Genomic DNA, 6268 nt, shown 5'->3' with positions numbered 1-6268 from the left:
TTTTCGAAAAAAAAAAAATCGGCGATGCTTTAATTATTTTGCGCAGAAAATTGAGTTGTAAAATATATTCAACCGTCTTGCTTAAATCTTTAAAGTGCGCGAAAGGTCATGTGACATGACAGAAATATTAATGGGTACCTATTAGTCCATCCTAGAAGCCACTCTCTCGGCGGCTACACAGATGTGCACTTGTGAAATATGCCGCCGGGACTCGAACCACGGAGCTCTCGAATACTCGCCGAGAATGCTGACGACTACTCCAAGAAGGCATGCTAAGAATGAGGAAGAAATACCTTATATATTCCTCATTTTAAAGGGTGAGTGGGGATTAGGAGACAAAATCCTGGTGGTGGAGAATTATTATCCACTACCTTTTTTATTTCGGGCGTCACTGTAGTGTCATTAAGTACTTTTTTAAACCAGGAGAGATGAAAAATTAGCGATGCCCTCGTCGGGACTCGAACCACGGATCTCTCGAATGCGCGCCGAGCGTGTTGACCACTCCACTACGAAGGCATACTAAGAAGGCGGGAGAAATACCTTATATCTTTTCCATAAATCTTGAAATTTATTTTCATTTTCGTGTAAAAAATGCAAACGAAAGGCTGCATATTTCTTCCCATTTTTACAGTTACGTTTGTCAAACGTGTTGATATGTAAATAATTATATGCGTTTATTTGGACTTCCTTTATCTAGCCATTCAGAATGCATATTTTTAAATCCATTTCGGATCGCCAAAGAGCCCGTCTCTTAAGTGAATAGCCAGCCTTAAATGCCGAGCGCAATTGCAAAGTACGTCATCGTGAATGGGTCTTTATTTCCCTTCCGTTTCGCGTAGGTCTCATTTATACTTGCTTTGGTTCGCAAATTTGGACGCCCTCCTTTTGATTCTTCGTTATTAAAGCTGTTTTTGAGTATGCACCTCTTATTGGACCATGTCCATGTCAGGGTGATATGGCTTTATTTTAAATTCTAGCTGGCCATAATTCTAATATAATCTTTAAAATAAGTTGAACTAAAGGATAATCTAGCAAATAAAAGAACAATTTTATATGGAGAAAATTTCCAAATTCTCTCCAAAAATCAAGATGTTTGTGCAAGACGTGCCTTTGTATGTATTTATGGAAACTGTGAGTTAGGTAGCCGTACAACAATTCTGTGGACTGTTGAAATCACGATCATTGTGAGACTGCTTGCAAATTAACTATCTTTTAATTATCTTACTTTTCATTCATTTAATATTAGTAAAATAAAGCAGTAATTATGCTTAAACGGTGCTGTACCGTGTTTTTGAAAGTAAATACTACAGACGTGTCGCCCAACGTGGAGCGAACGAACGAACTCTAAGTTGAAAATGTGCGAATAGTATTCTTAAGTGGTGACTGACTGTGAATTCAGTGCACTGTTCTTACAAGTTGTTGGATTTATTGGATTAACGTTCAAAGAATCTAATAATGAAATAGACGTGCTCTACCATGATTTTGAAAGTACATATATTTCAATGCCTTTTTACTACAGTCTGAGCCTTAAATGTGATCTAGCATTATTTAACTTTGAAGCACATAAATTAAACTCTACTTACCTTAACTCTGTTCAACCTCTAATTTTGGATAACAAAAACGCCGAACAAATATTACTTCAGAAGTCAAACAACAAAAATCAAGGTAATATTTTCAAATTTTCACAGGAGTAGTTTCGATGGTTTTACCGAACCATCATCCTCAGCTGCGAAAGCGCAAATAGCAGTTGAGGATGGATTGGTGAAGACTTCTAAATTAACAAAAATTGTGTTGAATAGTTAAACGAACTCCATAATTCTATACATACTTAGACACATGTTTAAGTCCATTTTGTGCGACACATTTCTTTTTTAAAGAATCCGAGTCTAAGCAGAAAGTTTACTTCGACTCCCTGCGAGTGAAGTCTATTAGAAGACGTATCTGTCCATTTGCTGACGAATAAAAGACTAAGCATTCTTTTAGCAAATTAAAGATGTAAATCTTGTGATGTAGATAAAAATTTCTTCGAAGCATATCGTTACTGATGGAAGTCTTCGAGCTTTTTAAATAACAATAAACATTCCTTTATTTCCAGTTGAAACCTTGCGTTGAAAAATTAAAACTAATTTTAAATTTCGGAAGCGGGATAAAATAATTTCACATTTAGTAAGTTTGTGACAACTAATTATATGTTTCACTTACATTTACATTTGCATTTTCATGTCTGTTTGTTTCACACAACACTTACATTTTGATGTAAGCAATTCTTTATTGTCGCCACAATTTTTGCTCAGATCAGAAAGTTTTAACTATTTAAAAAACAAGCGGAACCTAAACTACATGCATTTAAAACTACGCGCGGCAAAAGTTAGAATTTAACTCGGTAATGGGGTGTTCGACACTACCTCAGTAAAAGGTAGTTAATGCTAAATCCATTGGAGGGCCAAAAAAATAGTTGCACTGTTAATTGGTAAGCTACACAAGAGTAGTGTAAACCTATAATATGTTAAACTTTCAGTTAAACTTGGTGTTTATAATACTTCAAATTGTAAGCGAAAGTAACCTCATCATTTGTGTTGTATTTTCGGTTATAAACCACAGGAATGGCTTAATAATTTTTTCTTTGGATTTTCACCGAACTTACTTTGCCATTGCATTTAGTAGTTGTTAAATTGACTAATACTTCAAACGGTTAGGATAATTTTCAATTTTAACCCGTTATGTTGTGTGTTTACAGTTTTTTTTTTTTTTTTTTTCATTGTAAAAAGGTAAAAGGTTTACCCAACTCAAGTGAACATTGTTTGTAATTAGACTACCTTACATTATCTGCTATTTGAAGTTAAAAATAGAATATAAATTCCGAGATGATGATACAACAAATTAGACTGAAACTTTCTTAAAAATTAGCATTTCATAGGATGTAAAAACACGACGCCTAAAAGCTAGTGGTCTTAACCTAGAGGCCGTTGGTATAATTTTCGCCACCAGCGAATACATTTTCCGTTCAATTAATTCGCATTATTATGGCATTAATTATTATCACAATGAAAATTAATTATTATCACATTTAAAACAAATTTTAAGTTTTAAATGGTTTTACGTCCTCTTTCAGATTAGTTTGATTACCATTAAAAATTACCATTCTGCAAAATATGCACCTTATTCAAAGATTACAAATCATGCAATAAGATCACAAGTAGAGCAATAAATCTTATTTAAACATATAAAGCCACCTGTTTGATTATTGTATGACTTAGCTTTTCGTTAGATTGTATAATGATGATTAAAGTTTCAGTGTTTTTCCAGTATTAAATCGGTGCGCACGTTGATTACAGACATGCTGTCTAAACAAATGAAATTTAAAGAAAAAAGCGTTGTAAGAAAATGCCGATCAATTTTTTTTTCACAGTGTGACTCAATTTTTCATTCCTACTTGAGTCACCTAAATAATGTCTGACTTGTAGCGATTAATATTCAAATATAACATCTAAATATCTCTGTTTCTATAAAATGCATTATATTGTCGTTCATTACTTTTGGTCAATATCAGCATTTATCTCTGATAACATATTAAGGAAGTCTGTGATAACCCTTTACAAGCTTTTAAACAAATGAATGCAGCTTATACAAGTTGGGCTCTCAAATACTTCGTAAATTGTGTTCTTCAAATTATTAAACATATTTCGTATTTGTTTATGAAATGCGCCTGACACGGAAACAGGTTTCCATTCGATGATGCCATAGTTATTAATAATGTATTTACAGTTTGAGTTTAGAATTATTATGAAAAAATGCAACCAATTCGTTACTCACTAGTTTTCTCATATAGCCTTGAACTTTATGTAATTTACTCTCCGTCCATATGCCGCATAACACTAAGCCAGATGGGTACAGGCCCGTTAGCTTGCTTCCGGGACTAGGAAAGGTCTTTGAGAGATTAATCTACAGCAGATTGAAACACTATATTGAATTACTGCCTCCGGAACAATTTGGTTTCCGGAGAAAGGTCTCAACAACGAAGCAGCTGGTTCGGCTCGTCGAGTTTTGTGAGGATGCGCTTCACAAGAAACAAAATGACGCTTTGCTCATGCTAGACGTGGCGAATTCGACCGCGTCTGGCATGAGGGGCTTATTTATAAACTTATAAATCTCCCCATGGATAGAGAGCTGATTCAGCTAATTATGTCTTTCATCACTAATAGGAAATTCACTGTGGCTATTGGAAAGGACATCTCCAGTTTACGCACCATGAATGCAGGCGTCCCACAGGGGTCCATTTTAGGGCCCGTCCTGTATTTATTTTATGTTCTTGACTTCCCTAGGGCTCACATTGGCAGAAATTACTTTCTTGGGTGCTATACGGACGATACGGCATTAGCCGTAAAGTCCGCAAACGCACACCATGCAATCAAGAAATTACAGGAGCTTCTACCAGTGGTAGAAAAGTGGTGTACGACTTAGAGAATTGCTATTAATGCCAGCAAGTCGCAATTATTATTGATAAGAAGGAAAAATACACAGTTGACTATTAATAGCAAGCTCTTCTTATTCTCTGAAGAGATTCCTAGAGTTAGTAAGGTGAAACATTTAGGAGTAATGCTAAATGAAAGATTAAAATGGGGAGATCATATAACAGAGGTCAGAAGAAAAATTTTCACTGTTGTAAATAGTCTCATCCCTATATTGGGTAATTATTCTAGCTTAGACCTCAGGAAGAAGAGGCTAGTTTATATCACGGCAATTAGGCCATTGATTGACGTCGCCGGCCTGGTGCACGGCTACAAGGAGGATATAAAAAGACTTCAAATCATGCAAAACAAAGTCTTAAGGCTTATCACCCATGCTCACTTTTTTGTGAGCAATGCTACACTGCACTGTGACTTAAAACTGGACACTCTAGAAGAGCACCTGAATAAGATCAACAGGAAATTCTTCACGAAAGCTCTGAACTGTGACCATATGAGAAATTTTGATATCTTTACCTACGAAATATTGAATGAGGACGCCAAACTGCGCCCACTTGCGGCCCACCTTATCAGGGACCCGAACTTTCCCACCTAGTGCCCACCTGTAAATAATGTACCCAATGTGTTTATTAGCATTCTTAATTTTGTATCTTGCTCATTTATTGTACTTCACACTCTACACTCATTTTATGACTCCCACTTAGTCACGCCTTTACCGGGCCGGTTACTTGCTAGTGAGCTCTTGCGTTGCTGGTCTTCCTATTCTTTATCCGTCTTTCTCCTCCTTACTGCGGACATTATGTGAAGATAGTTCTATGTTATTGTGCCCATCCGGCATAAATTTGATTGAGCCAGATAAACTACTGATCTCAGTGGTATTCTGGCTATAAGTTATCAGTCAATCAGTCATATGCCGCTTTTCTACTCAGTGGAAACCAGGATTTTCCAACATAATTTGTTTTTAAGTATGTAGTACTCTGAAAAACTTATTTGACTTGTAAATAATGATGTTTAGAAATCTTAGCGGGATGATCATGTGACACACACAGCCACACCCACAAGATATTACTTATATTTTTCCTGTATATACTATTTTACTTTTTGGAATCGTATTTTATTTTCTGCATTTATGACTGCAACACACACCTTTTATGAACTGATTTAGTACTATTTTATGTATAACTATTGTAAACCTTCAGATTTACAGCGCTACGATGCCTGGATACCTCATCGCCAACCAGATGTCTTATCGCTCATCACGTGACATTGGTCACACCCACTGCATCTGCTATCCTGTCTCCACGAGAACTACGTTCGGGATTTCCTTACCTGCAGCGCTCCTAGCAGCACCAAAGTTCGATAGCCGGAACACAACCTGCGATTTCGCAGGTTAATCGCGGCAGATAGAGCAAGTTTTTTAGGTGCGAGGACCAACAAATATTGCATTTTTTTTTTTTTTTTCAAAAAACAGCTTTGCCTATAAGAGGCAAAGCGGTGGTTTTCGAATAAAATATCTTACATCTATTGCATTGCTTTGTGCTTAAAATTGTTTCCTCGGTTGTTATTCACCGCAAGTACTTTCAGGAAGTTAGTTTAGATATCTGTTTTAGAACGTGCGCGTCAATGGTTCTGCTCCTGATATAAATTCGAGAGAATTTTAAAGAAAGTCTAAAAGTTCTTTTCTAAAGACGCATTCTCACTATTAAGCATAAATTGACATACTTCAAGCAAAACAAAATTAAGAAATTAGCAGTTTCAAGATTTTAAAATATTACAAAAAACGCAATTAGGCTTTAGGGAAA

At 35.8% G+C, this 6268-nt stretch overlaps 1 non-coding gene across 1 annotated transcript; it reads right to left on the bottom strand.

Annotated features, from left to right (window-relative positions):
• Window positions 1-443: 443 nt before the first annotated feature.
• TRNAA-CGC (transfer RNA alanine (anticodon CGC)) lies at window positions 444-516 on the bottom strand. Its single transcript has one exon. It is a non-coding gene; the product is annotated as a tRNA-Ala (tRNA).
• Window positions 517-6268: the final 5752 nt, after the last annotated feature.

This window comes from Stegodyphus dumicola, chromosome 11 (assembly GCF_044657685.1).
Source record: "Stegodyphus dumicola isolate Sdum_Otavi_A_Nest chromosome 11, ASM4465768v1".
NCBI lineage: Eukaryota > Metazoa > Arthropoda > Arachnida > Araneae > Eresidae > Stegodyphus > Stegodyphus dumicola.
Note: the sequence above shows the minus strand (reverse complement) of the source record. Positions and strands in the feature narration are given on the sequence as shown.